This window comes from Nicotiana attenuata, unplaced genomic scaffold (genome assembly GCF_001879085.1).
Source record: "Nicotiana attenuata strain UT unplaced genomic scaffold, NIATTr2, whole genome shotgun sequence".
Classification (NCBI taxonomy): domain Eukaryota; kingdom Viridiplantae; phylum Streptophyta; class Magnoliopsida; order Solanales; family Solanaceae; genus Nicotiana; species Nicotiana attenuata.
Window position 1 is genome coordinate 131,548 of NW_017672487.1, and position 24,029 is coordinate 155,576.

General features: G+C 37.2%; 1 long non-coding RNA gene across 1 annotated transcript; it reads left to right on the forward strand.

The window, feature by feature from the left end:
- Positions 1 to 11,922: 11,922 nt before the first annotated feature.
- LOC109213387 lies at positions 11,923 to 13,788 on the forward strand. The gene is made up of 2 exons (XR_002066012.1): positions 11,923 to 12,377; positions 13,617 to 13,788. It is a non-coding gene; the product is annotated as an uncharacterized LOC109213387 (long non-coding RNA).
- The last annotated feature ends 10,241 nt before the right edge of the window (positions 13,789 to 24,029 follow it).

Below are 24,029 nucleotides of genomic sequence, written 5' to 3' on the forward strand. Positions count from 1 at the left end.
AGAACCAGGTCCTTCTAAAGTCAAGTTAAGCGAAAATTGGGTACCACACAAATCACCCCCCCCCCTCTTGTGTGGTATTGAAGTATAAAACACCCCTTCTTCAATCCGTAAACAAACAATAAGGTTTTCAAGCGTCATCTCTTTGTGCTTATGTTTCAAGTAATTCTTAAAGTCCTTCCACAGCGGAGGTAGCTTTTCAATAAATGCCGCAATTTGAAACACTTCATTTATGACCATACCTTCAATCATAAATTTATAATTAGTAAAATAATCAATATCTTGGATAAAAGTATTGACTCGGTTTATATCTTCAGCAAGGAGGTCATGAACAATAACTTGCAATTCTTGGACTTGCGTTATGACAGACTTGCCGTCAACCGTTTTGAAATCCAGAAATTTGGCGGCCATAAACTTCTTAAGTCGAGCATCTTCGGTCTTGTACTTCTTTTCAAGAGCATTCCACAACTCTCTTGATGTTTTCATGACGCTATACATATTGTACAATCCGTCTTCCAAGCAACTTAAAATGTAGTTTTTGCATAAGAAGTCAGAATGCTTCTATGCCTCCGTGACCATAAATCGTTCATTCTCGGGAGTTTCTTCTCCTAAGACTGCAACGTTCTCGCTGATAAAGTGCTGCAAACTGAGTATGGTCAGATAGAGGAACATTTTCTGCTGCCAACGCTTGAAGTCCACGCCAGAAAACTTTCCAGGCTTTTCTGCCGGTGCCATCGCAGGTGCAGGTGTTGTGCGACTTGAAGACGCAACCATTGCAGCAGTAGTAGTCGCAACATAACCATTATGTTGTTCTGTACTTGTTGTCATTTTTCTGTAAAAGAAATTGACACAACCAGAATGAGTAAGTCGGTGAAGTTTTTATATCTTCAAACCGAATATAAACAAACGAGTAGAAAATCACTAGGATTTAATCTCGGATTGAGTAGAAAGTCAGAAAGACATTAATCTCAAACTGGAGTAGAAAATATGAAGATTTAATCTCCAAAACGGGAGTGGAAAATCACTAGGATTTTAGACTCCCAAAGTAAGATGAATACGAATATAAAAAATTAAATTTCTTAAGCTTGTTATCAACCTGTGTTCGTAAATAATTTCTGAAAAAAAAACAAACACAAGCAGAAACAAAAACAGAATATAAACACAATAAATAAGGTTCCGAGCCCAACAGAAAACTGTGTTTCCTTGAGGGATTTAATCCCCTCACTGTTGCCCAAGGTTGTTGGATTAATTCCTTCCAGGATAGAACGGAACAACTATTCTATAATACCGGCAATAGAAATTACAGAACTTCGTCGAACTCAACAAACGACAGTAAACCACACTGATGCTTACGTTTTTGCTTTTGGAAAAACAATGCAGAAATGCAGAAGAGAGAGGGGAGAGTATGCAGATTTCGATGGTAGTAAGTGAAGCCAAAACTCTGAATTTATAACCAAACAGTCTGGGTTGAATATGTGCGAAAGTACCTGTTCACATGAGGTACCATTTCGGCAGAAAATATTTATGTATGGTAGCGGATTTTAAATTTAAAAATGACCGTTAGGCGTTAGGAAATTATCCGCGAAATAAAATCCGCGCGAAAATATCAGGAAAAAGAAAACAAATAACGGAAAACAGGAAATAAATTTGGTCCAAAAAATTATCAATCAATCACATCCGAAGCTGAAGCCGAAGCCGAGCCGAGCTAGCGACGACGACGACAGCACGAGGCACCACTTCTTCTCAACTTTTAAGAGCTAGAAGATGTGCTTCTCTATATAAGCACAAAGATTTTCTTTCCTTTTTTTTTGATGAGGGACAAAGTGTATTAGTAAAGGAAACAACTTTAAATTTTCGTTTCCCTCCAAATCTTTTTCCTCCATTTCTCATTCACACCTCTTATCTAATTTAGATAAAACCCAGCATTTTCAAGGTCGTTAGGTTTAATTTCCTGAAGTATCTATTAGGTGTTTGTCCTAATTAGATAAAACCCAGCATTTTCAAGGTCGTTGGGTTTAATTTCCTGAAGTATCTGTTAGGTGTTTATCCTGATTTTCTTACCATATTTGGTTTGCCTATCTCTTAAAGGAAAGGATAACATATTTACCATAATTGAGTTTTCCTTCTTAGAAAGAAATTATAAATCTCTCATATTTGGCTACTCCCTTTTCTTGGAGGAAAAGGTTTGGACTTCTATGAACTAAGGATCCTTCCTTCTCGTTGAACAACTGTTACGCCCCGCAAAATATTACGTCGATATTACGTCCCGCAGTATTATATTATGACGATGTTATGCTCTGCGTAATATATTACGATGATGTTAAGTCATGCAGTATTATATTACGATGATGTTATGCCTTGCAGTATTACATTAGGGTGATGCCACGCTTCGCAGTATTAAGTTACGACAGTGTTGCACCCAGCAGTATTACGTTACGGTGATGTTATGCTTCGCAGTATTGAGTTACGACGATGTTGCACCCTGAAGTATTGTACGTTGAATTTGTCGTAAGGTAATTGACAGCAGTCCAAGTAAAAGATTATTTGGAGATTATAAGGATTATACTATTCACAAGTGATTAGTAAATTCGTGAAGGTGAGAGGGGAAGCAAGTCAAAGAAAATGAACTTCGTTGAAATTTGGCATTTTGGGATAAAATATGGCCCGAGCTAAAATACCCAGTATTTATGGACTAGTGCCATACAAGGTACTACATGACCATAAGGTGTACAAGGTATGTTAAAAGAGAGTAATATTTATATTAAGTTGAGATAATTTTTAAATTATGCGGGTAATTGGTTAATTACCGGATAACGAGACATTATCCAGTTAACTAATAAGTGGGTAAAGATTAACAATCTTCACCCACCCTTCCACGTGGCATAAAGCCACAATAGGCAAAAGATGACTCTTAGTCACTTCGCCAGATGGCTACTATGCAGTAACCAATCCATGACATAAGTCTTAATACGACTTGTAGATCTTATCCATGGGATTTAGTAGGAATTCTTGGTAAAAAGCTTCAAAACAATAATCTGTCTTGGCTTAGAACCAAGGACGTGAGGAAGAAGCATTTTAAAGCTTCAACAGAAGCAAATTTTATTCAAGTTTAATAGAATTCAAACAAGAATTTCGTTCATATCTCACAGAAGCAGAAGCTTCATTTCGTGCAAATAATTCAAGGAATAGGTATGTTAAGGCTATCACTTTTTTCTTTTGGCATGATCTATACGATACAAACGAAACGTGCAAATGCACAAATTTCCATAAATTAATCTATTCATAGAAGTATTAGAGATATCTATGTTCTTGAATTTCCATGTGTTATAATATTTTATCATCTGTTCATGGGTCTCAGAAAAATACGAAAGTTGAAAAGAGTTTACTTTATGATATTACTCAAAAGCAAAATGGTCTTGTGACATCCCGAAAGATTTTATTAACGTACTTTTCATGCATTGCATTCATGTATATTGACCCGTGCCAGATGGCGTTATATACGCATATATATGTATGTATATATATGTATATGGGATATGGGAAAGGTTATATCGTTATATACGCATCACCACCTAATCAGCTGGTATACGTCGATGATTTTGCCCACAGTGACCAAGATGATATGATGGGATGCCCTCACAGGCTGATAATGTTATGAAACACGTACCTATGCACGACATGATATTTATACGCATATGCATGATACTAAAATTGTTTCATGATTTACAAAGTTATTCAGACTTACAGGTGGAGTCATTTACTCTATATTTCCTCCATGTCTGTTATGTACTTATATGCCTTACATACTCTGTACATTATTCGTACTGACGTCCCTTTTTGCCTGGGGACGCTGCATTTCATGCCCGCAGGTCCCGATAGACAGGTCGAGAGCTCTCCAAGTAGGCTATCAGCTTAGCGGAAGATGTTGGTGCGCTCCATTTGCTTTGGAGTTGCTTGTATGGTTAGTATGAGTTAGATGTGTATTATTTTGTATGGCGGGACTCTGTCCCGACCTTTATGAAAATTATGTATTCTTAGAGGCTTGTAGACAGATGTCATATATGTAAAAGATTGTATGGCCTTGTCGGTCTATGTTCAGTGTTCAAGTGGTTATTTTGGTCTTAGAGGCCCATATGACTTATGTAAAAGTTGGCATTACCTGTTGTATTCTCCCTATTTCACGGCAGCCTCTCCGGCTCAGCTATTTATGATAGTATGACATGAAAAAATAGGTTATGTTGGTACTTGGTTGAGTAAGGTACCGGGTGCCCGTCGCGGCCCATCGGTTTAGGTAGTGATAAAAGTGGTATCAGAGGAGTTCTGTCCTAGGGAGTCTACAAGCCGTGTCTAGTAGAGTCTTGTTTATGGGTGTGTCGTGCACCACACTTATAAGCAGGAGGCTACAGGACATTTAGGATTGTCACTCTTTCTTCTTACTCTAGACTGTGTGGTAGAGCTCACTTATTAGAATTCAAATTCCGAAATTCTTTTTTTTTATTCTTAATAAGACGATACCTACATCCGGAAAGAAGGTTGGAAAGAGAGATAGTTGTGGAAGAGCTGAGTGAGAGGAATTGAATTTTTGTATGATGCCTACGATAAGTAAATATGAGGTCTTTAGCAGATCATGGGTGTACTGAAAGGTGTAAGCTTCCTGATAAGAAGCCTTAAGACAAGAATGTCTATCCATCTTTATGGTGAAAGACAATGAGATATTAATAAGATAAATACAAGTTTCAACAAGCAAAAGAAGCAAGATGAAGAAGGGTACGAGGCGCCCAATTAATGAAGGTTAACAACATTTATAATTGAGGTAGAGGAACATAAGCTTTTTGAGTTATATTCAATAGTAATAGAGGTATATACAATTGGTCGCACCCATTCCAGATATGCCCTATGGAGGTTAACAGAAGTAGTATAAGAAGATATGATGGATGAATTGTTTGCGTCAGTTGACATTTCCGAAGGATGTTGCAAATATGCTAATAGATCTCTTTATGAGACACCCAGATGGTGCACTCTGAAATAGTGCAGCCAGATAAGAGTACTACAAAGACATGCACTATAAGCCTTGAAGGGATAAATATTACCTTAGTGTGGTTCGCGTCCCTAGTAAAGCGAGAACGTTAAGCAACTTGAAGAGCCATTGGATGGAGCAAAGGGAAGCTAAAAGCAAAAGAATGTCTTGTTCAAGTTTTCAGAATAAAGTGATAGGCATAAATGTTAGCGGGAAATAAGAAAAGAGTTAATGAAGCATTATAAGTAAGATGTGGTACATGGATGACAACGGTAGATCAAAAGATGACAATATTACAAAATCTATAGTCAAGTGAAGGAAGAGACGAGAAGTGACAGGCCTCAGGACAACAAAAGAGTATAGGCCATACAGTCATGTCCTCGTTTCGAGAAATAAGTTCGCAACTCTAGCGTGATTACCAAGAGGAAAAGTTAGACCCCAGAGTAATAGAACTAGTATGGATTGGTGAACAAGATAAACTAAACATGAATTAGGGACTGAGTGACTGATGATAGTCGCCATCATAAGAATTTCAAATTTTGTTCCGAAAATAATAGAATGGACGACAAAAGAAGATTCATGAGAAATTCAGAGAATGGTCATCCAGGAAGACGCTTCCCTACAACAAGCAATGTGAGCAAAGTTCAGCTTAAGGGACTGTATTTACCAGTTATACTAAGTTTCACCCTCGTGAGTAAGGAATTTTGCTATCCTTGGTACGGAAGGATTACCGCAAGGCGAGTAAGGGTCATCGATGATGTGAAAGGATTCCAAAGATGAAGAGTTAAAATATCTATAGGTAGGTCATCGTAGCTCCACTTTTTAGTACTCCCCAAAAGGGGGAAATATGGAATGATGTGGCGTTAAGCCAGAATTAAGTGGTTCTAGTAATTATGCAATGATAAAGGAAGAATGCGAAAAAATGAAAAGGATGACATTGAAATTATCCGAAGCCTACGTATATGTTACGATTCTAGAACATTATGCAAATACGACGTCAAGGAGAGGAAGTAAAAGTTCCTGCCCGAAATGTTAGTAATAGATAAGGATCCGGTACAAGCAGTAAGTTAAAACAAAGGAAATAACCCAAGAAAGATTACGCGGAAAATTGATATGAGAATGGTCCAACGAGTAGTTGGTAGTTGATTAAGGAAGAGCCTAGTTATGGCCAAAAAGGAGGTTACAGATGAGTCAGCAGATCGTGCAAGATAAACATAGTAAAACCCAATATAGTGAACTCAGCCTCGCAGTAACGTCATTGTAATACTTAAGAAGTATTCAGATAGGAGTTGGGGTTGTTAAAGGTATCGTATGAGTATTGTGGGAATGAAAGATAGTGCCACTGGGAAGGCAATCAAAATATCAGTTCAGAAGCAACCCTACAAGCACAAGGGCACGGAGGTAAGCAACTACGGATAATTATAGGCAGGGAAGAACATCAAAAGGTCCGTAATAAGCTCACATATTTACGAGGAACAAGGGTTCTCCCTAAGTACTACTACGAAAGACTAGCTGAGGAAATAAGGAAGAAGGCTTCAACTTAAGCACAACGACCTAAAGAAGAAATGGTCGTGTAACAACAGTCTCACAACAACATTATAGCACTCCAAAGGAAAGTGGCACCTAGCGTGACTAATGAACGGGAAGTAAATATAAAAGTAATATTCTAGATCATATGAGTTGCACGAAAACTCTGGCATGTGTGGGCACTAAGATAAGCTAAGTATGGATGCAACAAGGGGCAGAAAGACAAGGAAAAGTAATAGCTTATGTTGAAAGAAAGCTAAAATGGAACGAAAGGAATTATTCGATCAATGATCCAGAGTTAGTACATTATGGATACACTCAATATTTTGGAGCATTATCCATACAGCATATATGTTGACAATCGTACAACCGTAAAATATTCCGGTATAAGTTAAAAGAAAGAATTGAGCCCAAATCATAGACAAAGGAATGAATTGTTAGAAGATTGTATCATGGATATTCCATAGCGTCCATGGAGGGCTAAAGTAGTAACTAATACCATGAGCCGCAGATTGGAAGATAACTTAAGCCAACATAAAGGCCGATCAAAAGAAGAAGGAAACTAAAGAGTTACATCAACAAAGTAAATCAGGAATTTGATTATTGGACCCAGAAGTTGTAGGAATCATGATTGAGAACATAGTAGAATCACTCTCAATATTAGAGGTGCAAGATAGCACAACAACTATGTTCTATAAGAGCTATACGATAAAGCCAGTTAGAAGGGTACCAGTCTCATAAGAAGTCAGTATGAAACTCCCACGGGATTGTGTATGCACCAGAGGTGCAAGTATTATAATAGAGCTTCAAGTTATGGACGTGAATTACACCTAGGTGGAAGGGAGGTCATGAGAGAGATAGAAGATACGATGCGAGATTTTAAGGTAAGTAAGGTAAAGGTGAACAATGTACGAGATACTCAAAGGCAGAAGATCGTAAATAGTCCATACTTCGGATAAAAGGGCCAGAAGCACGAGGATTCAATATCCAAGAATGATAGCGGCATCGTCAGTGGCATATCTTCTAGTCAATAATTTCTAGGTATCGAGAGGTCTAATTAAGAAAGTAAAGAAGAGTTAGAGACAATGTGATGTCTCGCCTGATGTTCTAAAATAACACAAGGAAATTCAAGCAAGTTGAAGGAAGATTACAAGTAGTATAAATAGATATGTATAGGTCGCAAGCTAAAGTATGGTAAAGCGACAAGGTTTTAGGAAGACAGGAATATGGATAAGAAAGGGCAGTGAGAAGGTGACGAGAATGGATTAGTCCTCAGGATTAGACCCATGAAAACAAGGGAGATAATGGCTTCTCTATGTTATAGTAAGCTCAGTATAGCCTGAATGGACTCAAAGGAGTTACTCTTCATAAGTAGCATTTAGAAGAGATGGAATGCTTCCCTAATAGTAGAATAAGGGTGTAATTGTGATAGATAAAGGGTAACGTTTGGGCCTTCAATTGAGTAATGATTTGAAAAAAAAGTAAAAGAAAAGGGATTCATAAATTGTACGGGATTAAAATACCCACATAAGAGAATCACCTTGGGATGCTATAGAATACGGTTATTGCAGTACAGTATCGCCGCTAAGTGGATCAGGAAAATTACTTCGAATATTTCTTGATGTAACGTAAGCCCTAGTGGAAAAGTATTGCGTAAGAAGTTTCAAGTTATCAGTGGTATATTATAGATCAATATTGAGGTGAATCAACAATGGATGGACAAAAGTCACAAAGTATGAGATGAGATTAGACCGTCATTCTAAAGATGAGCAGTAATGAGGAAGCATTAAAGGACTAAATTTATACATATGGAATAAGCAACGAGAGTAAGCTGGGATTTGGTAGCAGACCTCAGCAACGATAAATTAAAGTAAGAGTTATGGCAATAAATTCATACGGATGGCTAAACGGACCTATGCGATAAGATATAGAAATATTCGTGAATTCAACAAAGTACCGAGCGAAGAACTTCAGTATACTCATAGATGCCCAAAGGGACATCTTATCAAGCTCTACATATGAAGCCTAGAGATTGAGCACACTTACAAGGTCAAAATCGTACAGGCTGCATGATGAAAGGTAGCAACAGTTACGAGATTGGAAGGATTCCGACTACAAGTTGTTGGGTGAGAAGGAGGCCTAAGGGGGGAATGCCCTGGACTTTGGACTTATTCACAGAACAGTCGCCTAGATGGCAAGGGAAGTTCTAAAGTATTCGGAAGATATAAGTCATGAAAATGATAAGAGCATTAGTCAACATTCGAGGACGAATGTTCCAAAGGGAGGAATGATGTTACGCTCCGCAATATTACGTTGATATTACGTCCTGCAGTATTATATTACGACGATGTTATGCTCTGCTGTAATATATTACGATGATGTTACGTCCTGCAGTATTATATTACGATGATGTAATGCCTTGCAGTATTACATTATGGTGATGTCACGCTTCGCAGTATTAAGTTACGACAGTGTTGCACCCAGCAGTATTACGTTATGGTGATGTTACGCTTCACAGTATTAAGTTACGACGATGTTGCACCTTGAAGTATTGTACGTTGAATTTGTCGTAAGGTAATTGACATCAGTCCAAGTAAAAGATTATTTGGAGATTATAAGGGTTATGCTATTTCACTAGTGATTAGTAAATTCGTGAAGGTGAGAGGGGAAGCAAGTCGAAGAAAATGAATTTCGTTGAAATTTGGCATTTTGGGATAAAATATGGCCCGAGCTAAAATACCCGATATTTATGGACTAGTGTCATATAAGGTACTACATGACCATAAGGTGTACAAGGTATATTAAAAGAGAGCAGTATTTAATTAAGTTGAGATAATTTTTAAATTATGCGGGTAATTACTTAATTACCTGGTAACGGGACATTACCCAGTTAACTAATAAGTGGGAAAAGATTAATAATCTTCACCCACCCTTCCATGTGGCATAAAGCCACAATAGGCAAAAGATGACTCTTAGTCACTTTGCCAGATGGCTACTATGTAGTAACCAAACCATGACTCAAGTCTTAATAAGAAGACTTGTAGATCTTATCCATGGGATTTAGTAGGAATTCTTGGTAAAAAGCTTCAAAACAATAATCTGTCTTGGCTTAGAACCAAGGACGTGAGGCAGAAGCATTTTAAAGCTTCAACAGAAGCAAATTTTATTCAAGTTTCATAGAATTCAAACAAGAATTTCGTTCATATCTCACAAAAGCAGAAGTTTTATTTCGTGCAAATAATTCAAGGAATAGGTATGTTAAGACCTATTCCTTCTTTCTTTTGGCATGATCTATACGATACAAACGAAATGTGCAAATGTACAAATTTCCATAAATTACTCTATTCATGGAAGTATTAGAGATATCTATGTTCTTGAATTTTCATGTGTTATAATATTTTATCATCTGTTCATGGGTCTCAGAAAAATACGAAAGTTGAAAAGAGTTTACTTTATGATATTACTCAAAGGCAAAATGGTCTTGTGACATCTCGAAAGATTTTATTAATGTACTTTTCATGCATTGCATTCATGTACATTGACCCGTGCCAGATGGCGTTATATACGCGTATATATATATGTATATGGGATATGGGAAAGGTTATGGCATTATATACGCACCACCACCTGATCATCTGGTATACGTTGATGATTTTGCCTACAGTGACCAAGATGATATGATGGGAGGCCCTCATAGGCTGATAATGTTATGAAACACGTATCTATGCATGACATGATATTTATACGCATATGCATGATACTAAAATTGTTTCATGATTTACAAAGTTATTCAGACTTACAGGTGGAGTCATTTACTCTATATTTCCTCCATGTATATTATGTACTTATATGCCTTACATACTAAATACATTATTCGTACTGACGTCCCTTTTTGCCTGGGGACGCTGCGTTTCATGCCTGCAGGTCCCGATAGACAGGTCGAGAGCCCTCCAAGTAGGCTATCAGCTCAGTGGAAGATGTTGGTGCGCTCCATTTGCTTCGGAGTTACTTGTCTGGTTAGTATGAGTTAGATGTGTATTATTTGGTATGGCGGGACTCTGTCCCGGCCTTTATGAAAATTATGTATTCTTAGAGGCTTGTAGACAGATGTCATGTACGTAAAAGATTGTATGGCCTTGTCGGCCTATGTTCAATGTTCAGGTGGTTATTTTGGTCTTAAAGGCCCATATGGCTTATGTAAAACTTGCCATTACCTGTTGTATTCTACCTATTTCACGGCAGCCTCTCCGGCTCAGCTATTTATGATAGTATGACATGAAAAGATATGTTATGTTAGTACTCGGTTGAGTAAGGTACCGGGTGCCCGTCGCGGCCCATCGGTTTGGGTCGTGACAACAACATTCACAATGTAGCCATATGGGGTTTGAGGGTCTTGTTTAGAGGGAGAACTTTTTGGGGCAAGTGTGAGTGTGTCACTTGTGTTTGCCTCTTTGTGAGGTTGTTCTCTCTATATTTTGTACTCTTTTTATATAGTGGATTGCTCATCTCCGCCCATGATAAGAATGGACCTTGGGCCTAACTCAACCCCAAAAGCTAGCTTATGAGGTGAGGATTGCCCGAGTCATATAAGGAGAATAAGGACCTCAAATCCCTCCGATGTGGGACAACTCAACACCCCCCTCACGCCCAGGCCTCTGGAGTGTGGACAACATAAATGGGGGACCAACATCGGTAACAATAATTGGGATGGGCCTGGCTCTGATACCATAATAAGAATGGAACTTGGGCCTAACTCAACCCCAAAAGCTAGCTTATGAGGTGAGGATTGCCCAAGCCATATAAGGAGACCAAGGACCTCAAATCCCTCCGATGTGGGACAACTCAACATGGACGTAGGTCAACTGACCGAGCCATGTTAAATATTTGTGTCTCTTTTGGTATATTTCTCTTATGTTGTCTGATTAATCTTCGTTCAAGTATTACTTTATTAGCTTACGTATACACCTGATTATTTCGATCCTAACAGTATCACTACCTTAAATTTGGTCCAGCTTAGATCCACGCAAATTCTGGTTGGAGAGAATGTAAAACGAAAGATGTCTAAACTGACGACAGCGGTTCTTATTAATCTTAATAATAATGGATCAGTAATTGGTGAAAAATAACCCGACTTACTATTATTAACATGTTTAGCTTAATTTGGCAGTTTTAGTAAATAAATTGGCACCCTAGCAGAGGTATAAATCCTTAAATTGTCGGTACACACAGATAAATTAAATCCTGAATTAATTAGGATGAATCTACACGAAAACCCACTCATATTTTCCATTTTAAAACTCTAAACTCGCTAAGTTTTTCCTGCACCATTCTGAAACTGCATCGTTCTTTAACCAATATACAAAAGATTAAATTGCCATTCTGCCAACCCTCTCGAGATCTATGCATGCGTTAATTGCGACCTCATTTCATCTTCAACTCTCCTCTTTCTTATAACTCATAATCTGATTATATATACTACTCATATTATGAACTTAAGACTTAAACCGTAGAGAAAAAGTTTAGTTAAGAAGAGATGGCACATAGTAGCAGAAATATTAGGGTTTTGAGCTTAGCTATTTTGTTGGTAATTAGTGTTGTTGTAGTTTTTAGTGTTCAAGGAGCCTTTGCACAGGTAGGGTACGGCAGTATTGGCACCTTGAATGCAGAGAGCAATATTGGCAAATTTCATGCAGCTCTAACTCACTGCAATAGTGCTGATGTTGAAAATCAAAGTTGTTGTAAAGCACTCAATGCTCTGGATCTAGCATGGAACTCGTTGCTTGGACGGAATTTTGTGGATGATCTCTTCAAATGTGGTGTAATTACACAACGTTGAGTGAGTTACATTATATATTTTCTTATCCGCAGAATTCTATTACTATATAGGTTATTTCTTTCGCTTCGGTGATTTTATTATCTTATCTTGTTGTTGTTACAACGTGTTGTCAAAGGCAGCACAACAAAAATTGTGGCCTAAAACCAAACCTTAATAAGAGGCTTTAAATTTATTAAATAATATTTTTTTTTTATTTTGTTTTTGTAGTGATTGCGCATGAATCCTTTTGTAAGTATTTTGATCATTCACTCAATTACCTGTTAGCTCCTACCACTAGAGATACTTTGTAACTCAACCTCAATAAACATATATTGATAGTTAAGATTGTATTTTATAAATTCTCATAATGTAATAATCTCAATTTTGTACCACTAAGTAGATACCAAAATAATTTTCTATATTTGGAATAACTCAAGTCTATTTTGAAGTGAAAAATAGATTTATTTACTCTTTATAAGAAATACTCATCTCCAAAAGAAACTTTATTTTTTTAATTGTCAAAGTCGTCATGAAGTTATTCATTTTCATATATTACATGTTTCTCATATTTTTTTTTTCTGAATGACCTCTATCACATTTTAAAAAATAAAGTATAAAATTTGATCTCTTTATTAAATAACTTTTTAATATGTAATAATATATAAAAATAAATAATTTTGGGCCTTCAACTTTGGGAGGCTTAAAGCAATTGCTTTAGTGGCCTCCCTATCAGGCCGGCACTGCTTGTTGTTACTTCTTCCTTTTCATCTTTTCTTGAGCCGAGAGTCTATCGGAAATAATCTCTCTACTTTTATGAGGTAGGGGTAAGTAGAAGCGGATCCAGGATTTAATGTTTATGAGTTTCTGTAATGACCTCGAGTACATTTTCAATAGTAACTTGGTTCACGTTCAAATATTTATACATATTTAGTAAATTTTTCGAACACATTTACACTGTTTGGATAAAATCTATTGGGTTCACGTGAACCCATAGGTGGAGAGTTGGATCCGCCCTTGGGGGTAAAGCCTCATACACACTACCTTCCTCAGACCCCGCTTTGTGGGACTACACTATGTTTGTTGTTGTTTTATATTTTGTCTCATTCCAAACGACTTTCGCTTGTTCTATCCTTGTGCCATTAGGTGTGATTATCTTTAATTTTTTGTCCAATATTGTATATATTTACCAATAATCTCAATTAATTATAGCTTTATTTTGTACGTATAACTTACGTGTGTTCTTTGTTGTTTGGTATGCAGGTACTTGACGGACTAGTTAAGCTTCGTCTAACAAGAGACCAGCCTTGTGCTTTGACCTCTGATTTTCCATTATGTCTAGAGAGAAAAAACAATTGAGTCTTCTACTTATTTTATAATGAATAAATGTATGTTCGGTGCTAATTGCAAGGTTAATATGTCTCAAATTATATTACTCCCGTGCCATGTTATCTTTCGGTATTCGAAAATATAGTCCGGAAACAAAAACTAAGTAGAAATGGAGAAGAGAATTCAGAATTTTCATCAGGAAAATCTGAAGGAATAGCCATGTATTTATAGCCAATAGGAATATGGGTTCAAGCAAAAAGGTTTCAACGCTTTCAGGTGACAAACGGCTATTATGAAAATGGCTATTTACACAAAATACAATGAAAAAATAAAATCGGAGGTAAAAGTAAATTATCGTTATAAAAACGGTCATTAATTATTAATAAAACATTAATTTTAACAATAAATATTATCATCAATTAATCAGATCATCTGACCAAAGCCTCCGAAGCCAAATTCGAGCAAGCAATGACGAGGGTGCGAGACTTGCCTTCTTCTCAACTCATTAGGAGCTAAAAAAATTGCAATTGTATATAAACCCTCCAAATATCTTTGCTCTTCCAATATGCGACAGTGTTCTTTTGTAAATGAGGAAAATTCAAAATTTTATTTTTCTCTCCATTTCCCGTTCACACTATTTTTAGCCAAAAAACCCAACATGCCATTCACATAAAACGTAGAGTAAACTTCTCAAACTAACAATTATCTGCATATGAGTGATTACTAGAAAATATTAAGTCATTGGCATTTAAATTACCATTTGAAGAAGGGAAAATTTCACCTTAGAACAACAGGGTTCCATACTTTTCAATTTTATAGCACATATTTTAAATTACAATCAATTAGCACAAAAATAATAGGCTAAGATTCAACATCCAACTCTAATAGGTTCTCAAAATTACTATTTAATTTTTAAAAAAGACTCCTCAAGCTTTTAAATTAATTTTTGAATTAGTAACTATGACTCAAATATTAGTTCAACAAACCAAATTTATTTGGGTGGTGAAAATTAGATTTTTAATAAGCTTAAATATGTGGGTTTAAATTCCGAATTTGATTTTGTGAGAAATTTGGAGTGCGTGTTATTTAGACTTGTTAGAAATAGTATAAGGAGGTTGTATATAAAATTTGAAGTCATTTAATGGAGATTTGGACTGGTTTTGAACAAGAATTGCAACTGAAAATCGTGGAAGAAGTTCGTCTACAAACGCTTGTATAAAGGTGTATAATAGTGTATAATAGTGTATAAGGTGTGTCTCTACACTCATATATACTATTATACAACATTATACATAATTATACAAAAAATTGACTTCGTCTTCTTCCTTGCGTCTTTTCTGTAATTTAACTCAAGTCTTGCTCAAGTCTACTCCAGTTCACTTCAAATTTAAAGTTTGAACTCCTTTTGATATTTTCAATCAATTGGAACAACGCCCAATTCAAACAACTAACAAATTCAAAAAAAAACTCATTTTCAAAAGCAAAGCTTTGATTGGTCTTCAATGGGGGACTTCTACTCTTTAATTTTCTTACATTGCAAGCAGGTGACACAAGAGGAGAAGCAAAAGATATACGCCCCCTTGAAGCATATGTAGAAGATGTGAGAAGAAGAGAGAGTGAAAGCAATGGTTGTGAGAACACAGATTTAACTCCATAGCTTTTAGAAGCAATGGTTATAAGCACAAATTTTGAATTTGCTAGTGCTTTAAAAAATGTACAACGTGGGCTAGGTCGCGTAAAACTTAAAAATATGAGCCATTTTTTGTTATAGTGTGAAGTCATGTGTATTTTCTTGTAATTCTTTCTTTGAAGAATTACAAGAAGTTTTATAGTATGCCTAGTTGTGTGAGGCTTCTTTTCATCTCACAAATGTTTCGATTCATATTTTATATTTTTGGGTCCATAAAATTCTGAGTTTATAAAACTGTGAGACAAAAAAAAAGTCTCACACAATTAGTGTCAGTTGGGTGACACACAAAATAAAAAATTTCTGCACATGCGTATTATAGAATTTGAGTAGAAACTGCATATGCTAATGGAATATGAATATTCCTAATTGCTTCTCAACTAGCACAAGTTATGATTACACCATGTCGCCGTAAGTAATGATTACAATACGAGCTACTTGATTGCTATGAATGATTCTGTAGGCTAATAACATATTGTATTGGGAAAGATTGTATTTATATATATGGTGACGTGTCATGGCACGTAGACTGATCAAGCAGTCAAAGAATTAAGGTTGGTTAACAGACACGAGCAACAATAGATACGAGCAAGTTAAATGAAGAAGGCACGAGCAGTCATACAAATAATTCAACGTTCATACCTATTCAAGACATTCAAAGGTCAAAGATCGAGAAGAGACAAAGGAATGAATCTGACAGCAAAAAAGAGCCCAGATACAGCATTTAATGAGTATTAAATACTAGAAACGTTAGAGAATATGTATTTAATGCATATGATTGCATCACGTAACATTTAAGGTCATTAAATTACCCATAATTGTCTTATTATGACAAAGAGAAAGTCTGTATTCCCAAAACAGCTATAAAAAGGAAAGTCACAAACAACTGTAAGGACACGAAAAACACGACTGGAATATACTTTGTTTTATTTGCTTTCTGATTATATTATTCAAAATATCTTTCTTATATACTTTTCCGATTATCAGTAACTCGAGTTCTTCTAAATTCAAACTTTGACCTAAAATCTAATTTTTGTTTAAACAAATTGGTTCCATTACGGGGAATCTGATAATCAAGCATATCTCAACCTAATTTTCTTGATTACATCAATCATGTCAAACAACAATGACAACACTCAAGGAAACCCAGAAATTCAGACAATCCAACAACTTCAGGGAGATTCCCCACGAGGCTCTCCACAAGGTTCTCCACGAGGCTCCCCACGACGGTCTCGTGAAGGCACTCCTGATGGATCTCACACAGATGGACAGGCTCAATTCGAAAATGTTGAAACCATGAATGAGGCTTTGCAAAAACTTATTGCCTCTCAAGTCAATAACGCTCTTCAAGCTTTTGTTAGCCAATTACCTGCTGTTCCACCCACATCTACTCCAAACAATAACACTTTGGAGAATCCTCGTTCAGTATTGGTTAATTCAGGCAGCGGTAGAACCCCTAGTGAAACACAAGAGAGAGACCCAGGTAATCCAGTTAACTCTGATTTACAAAATCTAGTACTAACCTTGCAGAAACGGCTTAGGGAGCAAAATGAACGCATAGAGCAAATACCTGGAGTACCGCCCGTGATCAAGGGAGTGGATATAGATAAATATTCCCAACAACCATGGAAGCCAAGTGCTGCTCCCCTCCCAATTCCAAAGAAGTTTAAGAAGCCTGATATTCCAAAGTATGATGGTACATCAGATCCATGAGATCACGTTACTGCATTCACAACAGGTGTCAAGGGCAATGATTTGACTAAGCAAGAGATTGACTCGGTCTTGGTCAAAAAATTCGGTGAAACACTCACTAAAGGAGCCTTAACATGGTATTCTCTTTTACCCGAAAATTCTATAAATTCGTTTGCTGAGCTTGCAGATTTATTTATCAAAGCACACTCGGGAGCTNATTCATGACATGGAAGCTGTTCCTTCAACTTTACATCAAGTTATTAAATTCCCATCTCCATGGGGAATATGCCAAATCAGAGGCGATCAACAAACATCTAGAAGCATCAATTCCGTTGCAGATTCAACTGTTAAAGGTGAAGACAAATAGCAATTACAGAATTTAGGTGAGGGTAACACGGAGTCAACCTCACCTGAGCAAAAGCAAACAGATCTGGATTCAAGACCTGATACCATTCAAGAACCGGAGGAGAATGAGAACATCAAAACAACGATAGAAGAGCTAGAAGCCGTGGTGTTATTTGTACATTGGCCCGAGAGAAAAGTGTACATAGGAGCTAATCTTAGCCCGGAGGTAAAACGTAAATTGATTGAATTTTTAAAAGCTAATGCAGACTGTTTTGCTTGGTCCCATTCTGACATGACAGGGATACCACCGGAAGTCACGACTCATAAGTTAAATGAAGATCCATCATATCCTCCCGTCAAGCAGAAGAAAAGAAAACAAGGAACTTTCAAAAATAAGGTGATTCAAGAGGAAGTTCAAAAGTTGCTAAAAATTGGTTCAATTCGTGAGGTAAAATATCCTTACTGGTTAGCTAATACTGTTGTGGTTCCTAAGAAGAACGGTAAGTGGCGAGTCTGTGTAGATTACACAGACCTTAATAAAGCCTGTCCAAAAGATTCCTTTCCTTTACCGCACATCGATTAGTTAATTGACGCTACTACAGGGCATGAGCTATTAAGTTTTTTAGATGCATATTCAGGCTATAATCAAATCAAGATGGATCCAGGAGATGAAGAAAAAACTTCTTTTATAACAGACAGGGGGACTTACTGTTACAAGGTAATGCCCTTCGGTCTTAAGAATGCAGGTGCAACGTATCAAAGGTTGGTCACCCAAATGTTTCAAGAACATTTAGGTAAAACCATGGAAGTATATATAGATGATATGCTAGTTAAGACCCAACATTCAGAAGATCATATATCACACCTATCTGACACGTTTAAAATTTTACGAAAATATAATTGAATCCAGAAAAATGTGCGTTTGGTGTGGCATCAGGAAATTTTTTAGGTTTTCTTGTTTCTAACCGTGGTATTGAAGTGAATCCTGCGCAGATTAAGGCCATTGAAGAAATTACGGATATACTTTCCAACAAGAAAGAGGTTCAAAGACTGACAAGAAGAATCACAGCTTTGGGAAGGTTCATTTCTAAATCATCGGAAAAATGTTTTAAATTCTTCTCGGCTCTTAAGAAGTAGGATCATTTTGAATGGGATGAGGAGTGTCAACAAGCACTTAGGGATTTGAAAATATACTTGTCAAATCCACCTTTGCTAGCAAAACCCAAGGCTGGGTAGAAACTTTTCATCTACCTTGCTGTTTCAGAAGTTGCGGTAAGCGCGGTTTTGGTTCGAGAGGAGCAGGGTAAACAATCTCCTATCTATTATGTTAGTAAATCTTTGTTAGATGAAGAGACACGGTAGCACTTGCTCTAATCATGGCATCTAGGAAGTTAAGACCTTACTTTCAATGTCATCCCATTGTCGTAGTGACTGCATATCCCCTACGTAATATATTGCATAAACTTGAATTGTCGGGAAGGTTAGTTAAATGGGCCATAGAGCTAAGTGAATATGAAATCACGTACTTACCTAGAACAGCAATAAAATCACAGATATTAGCTGATTTTGTCGCTGACTTTAGCCAAGGGATGCAATTAAAAGCAGAAAAAGAAGTACAAGTACTTAATGGGGCTAATCCTGGAACATGGACCTTATTTACTGATGGCTCATCTAACGTAAAAGGTGCAGGATTAGGAATTGTTTTAGTACCACCTACGGGTGAAACTATTAGGCAAGCCATTAGATGTCATTCCGTAACTAACAATGAAGCGGAGTATGAAGCTGTGATTGCAGGTTTAGAATTGGCACGAGAACTTGGTATAAATCAAGTAATGATCAAAAGTGACTCACAACTCGTGGTTAATCAAATGCTGGGGACTTACACAGCTAGGGAAGAAAGGATGCAACAATACTTGGAAAAGGTACGGGAACTTATAAAGCAATTCCAAACTTGGAAGGTCATACAGATATCGAGGGATGAAAATGTCGAAGCAGATGCCTTAGCTAATCTTGCATCCGCTGCTGATATAGCAAAAGATGCAAATGCTGCAATTATACATTTATTTCACTCAGTTCTTGATCCAGATAAGAATGAGGTAAATTTTAATAATTTAATTTGGGATTGGAGAAACGAAATTGTTGCTTTTTTACAGTACGGAACCGTCCCTAGTGACAAGAAGCAAGCGCATGCACTTCGAAAAAAGGCTGCTCGTTACTGTTTAAAATAAGGGAATCTTTATCGTAAGATGTTCGGTGGTCCATTAGCAAGATGCCTCGGACCTTCTCAAACGGAGTATGTAATGAGGGAAATACATGAAGGGCATTGCGAGAATCACGCAGGAGGAAGATCACTAGTAAGAACTTTGATTAGAGCAGGATATTACTGGCCTAAAATAGAGGAAGAAGCGGAAAGTTTTGTAGCTAAATGTGATAAATGTCAAAGGTACGGTAAACATGCATAGACCTGCGGAGTTGTTACATGCGGTCATATCACCATGACCATTCATGAAGTGGGGAATAGATATCGTGGGTCCATTACCACAAGCAAAAGGTCAGGTAAAATTTTTACTAGTACTTACTGATTACTTCACTAAATGGGTAGAAGCAGGAGCATTCAAATAGGTACGAGAAAAGGAGGTCAAAGACTTCATTTGGCGTAATATCATCTGCCGATTTGGTGTACCAAAAGAGATTGTATGCGACAATGGCCCTCAATTTATCGGAGCTCAAGTCACTGAGTTTTTTGAGAGCTGGCAAATTAAGAGAATCACATCTACACCTTATCACCCAGTAGGCAATGGGCAAGCAGAATCAACGAACAAAGTCGTAATCAACAATTTGAAAAAACGTTTAGAGGAATCAATGGGTAATTGGCCTGAAGTGTTACCCGGAGTTTTATGGGCATATCGCACGACGACAAAGACAAGCATAAGTGAAACTCCTTTCTCTTTAGTTTATGGAGCTGAAGCATTAATCCCAGTTGAAATAGGAGAACCGAGTACAAGATTCTCACAAACAACTCAAGAATCTAATGATGAAGAGATGCGGGTCAATTTGGATATACTGGAGGGCAAGAGAGAAGCCGCATTAATAAGAATGTCAGCACAAAAGCAAGTGATCGAACGATATTACAACAGAAAAGCACGACTGCGATACTTCAAAACTGGGGACTTCGTGCTTAAAAAAGTTTTTCAATCTACAAAGGCGGCCAACGCGGGTAAACTAAGTCCTACCTGGGAAGGACCCTACAGAGTTCGAGATATTGTAGGAAAGGAGCATACGATTTGGAAACAATGGACGGGAAGGTGCTTCCTTCGCATTGGAATGCAATTCATTTGAAGAGATATTACTTCTAAGGAAAAACCCACGGTCAGGTATCACCATGTTAAATTATATTTGTTTTTGAATTGTTAAAATTTTACTAACGATTTTAGATGATAGGCAAAACGCTAACCCATACTAAATGATGAGTCACGACCTGTAAGGCGAAATGGAATAAACTAAAATTCCTGGCCCAGGGTTACAATTATTCTGATAGAAATTTAAACGGGTTAAGCAGTCTTCATCTATAATTGTACCTCCGAGTCCCGTATGTATTTGCTTTTCAGGAAAAGGACCGAATGAGGAAACTATCAAGTGCTCGAGGCTTCATACTTCAACACTCAAACACTTGGGGGACTACATAATATACACAAGTATATATAAAGAGGGCAGAGAAGATTGAAGAAAAATCAAGCCTGGGAAAAAGTCAAGTGCAGAGTAATAAAAGTCAAATGAAGTCATGAGCCAAGGCTAAAGAAATCTTTACTGTAATTAGGGTAAAAGTTGTGTACTAAAGCAGGTTGTAAAGAAAAACCTTGCATTTATTGTTCTGAAATGGGTTATAAAGAAAAACCTCGTGTTTATTATTTTTTAAACAAAAAATCTGTTACAAGAAAAAACAGTTACGAGAAAGTTATAGATGTAATTCAAGCACATGTAAAGTATTATACAAAACTTGTCAAAATCCAGAAGTAAAAATTTCTCGAAGTTATTGCAAAAAACATGTGTGTTCCTATTTCTTTTATCGTATGATCACACCATTATGAAGTTGAGATGTCTTCTTCATTAAGTGTCAAAATATAAAAGGGCCCTGTTTTATAAAACTCATGTTATTTAGTCATGGGATTAACAGAAGCATTTTTCAAAGAACAAAAATGCAGACTATTCTTTAAGTCCTTAAAAATAAAAAGGCAAGGATAGAACATACGGACAGTGCAATGATAAATAAAGCTTCCTAATATTTAAAATTAAAGACTAAAGTATAAACTTAGTCATCGATTGTTTATACAAAATGACCCATAATAAGACTTGGGGACTTGTACTTCTAAAAATCAACCCTCAAGTGATAGCCAAGGGTTTGATTGCAAAAACTCTCAAATGAACCCAAGAGCTTTAAATACTGTTTTCCAAATAGGTACTTGCAAAAAGGGAAATTCAAAAACAGATATAATTTTTTTTTTCACTGAGAGGAAAGGATTGAAGAAGGATCATCAGCGGGCTCAACTGGAACAACATCGCCAATAGAAGTGGGTAGATTTCCAACATTGGAGTATCAATAGATGAAGTTTTCAACTTGACTTGCAATAAGGGGCACGATTGAGCTTGAAGAGGGTGCATCACCCGAGGCAATTCCAGCGGTCATGGGGACTTTAACCGCATAAGTTTCAGTTAAGGGAGCCTCACTCACCGGAACTTCACCCCGGGAACATCAACTCCGTAGCTTTAGCTTCGGAAACTTAATCCCGGGAGAAGGGAAATCCAATGGTTGTTGAGATTTTTTTCAATAGTCTCCATCACCTTAGCTAACTCTGACTCAGATTAAGTTTACTTGGCTGGCTTCAACTAAGGCATCACGACGGGAGTTCAGAAAAGCCAGCTTACATCAACTGCAGCCTTATCTTCAAGAAGCTCATAATCTCTTTTCCCAAGCAGCAATTTCATTTTTGAGACCTTCATTTTCATTCAGAGCTGAGTTATAAGAGGCTTGGAGAAGGCATGAGATTTTTCTAAGGCCTTCACCTGGTCTTCAGAAGTTCGCAGATTTCTTGGGTCTGAGTCAAATTCTGCATCAAATCTCCAGCATAAACTTCTTTTTGACTTAAAAGAGCTCTCAGCTCTCTAATCTCTTCACTTGATTTAGATAATTGTTCTGAGAAAGAAGACTGGAGACGCTCTCTTTCTTTCTCAGCCTGACTTGAAGAAGCCTTGACAACCGCAAGCTCTGAAGTTAATGCTCTCACCTGCTGTTCCAGGTTATTCTTATTCTCTTGTAAATCTTCTATTGTTATTTGAGCACTATCAAATTGATCCTTCCAATTAGCTGCTTCCAACTGAAAGTCACGAGCTTCCCTCTCTGAATCAAGAACAGCCTTTTCAGAGTCACGTGCCACCTTCTCTAATAAAGAAATTCTGCTCATCAGCTCTGTACCAATAAGGTTGGCCTGAAAATGATAAGGAAAGAAAAATTAGAATTCTAGAAAAATTCTGGCAAAATTAAAGAAAGAAGGGGCATACCTTCAAGGTGGAATGAACTATGAAGTTCATCAGAGTCAGGCAGCTATGGCTATTCATTTTTTCTTTCTCAATTAGGTCTATTAAAGGTTCAAGCCAAACATCCGCCTGACTGGATTTCCTCAAAAGGCTGTTGTCAGCAGGCACTTCGATAGTCACGCTCCTCATAGCAATCCTTTTGCTTGTAGAACCCGCTTCTACATTGTGGACAGTAGAAGGAGGAGCGGTAGAAGAAGTAAAAACAGCAACGGGAGGTGCGGAAGAAGTTGGAGTAGATAAGGAAGGAACCAAAGGCACGACAGAAGAAGGAAGGGAAGGAACTGAAGATATGGGAGTTGAAGAAGAAGATAGGGGAGGTTCATCCAAAACGGGTCCTAACTCGCCACTCTCAAAATCACTAATGAAAAGCTGGTTAATCGACTCATGAGTATCATGAGGGGTAGCAACATCATCATCAGAGATGAGATTAACAGGCTCGATAGGAGAAAGATGATGAGAAACTTCAGCTTCATCAGAGACGATACGTCTCCGAACTCTTGGCCTTTTCACCAAGGAATCATCCTCCTCTTCTTCGTCGGAGCTATCATCGTCTGTGGTTTTTCTTTTCAGAAGAATATCCTGAGCACTTTCTAATGAAAGTTGGGTTCCTAAACGGGAAGCTGCAACTGCTTCAGCAGTAACACCTCGAATAGCAAAACCTGACAAAGAGAAAATTGAAAGTTAAGGCAATAAAGAGAAAAATCTTACATACGGGAAAGACAAAAACTCATACAGTGAGTCTTTACTTTCCAACCATGACGATTGGAAATAAATTTTCAAGACCTAGCCTCCATAGGAGCGATCCTCAACAATTTATCTACCCAACCACGAAAATTGGGAATGTTCTCCACAACTCCCATGGTTGCTAAAAAAAAGAAGAGAAATAAAGTTAAAGAAACTTGTAAATTCGAAAGAAAGAGGTGCGGGAAAGATGAGAGACTTACGTGCAAAGTTCCACTTCTCAGGGAAGGGAACGTTTTGTTCACCCACTAAACCAACTGTGGGAGCAACAACAAATCGGGCATACCAGC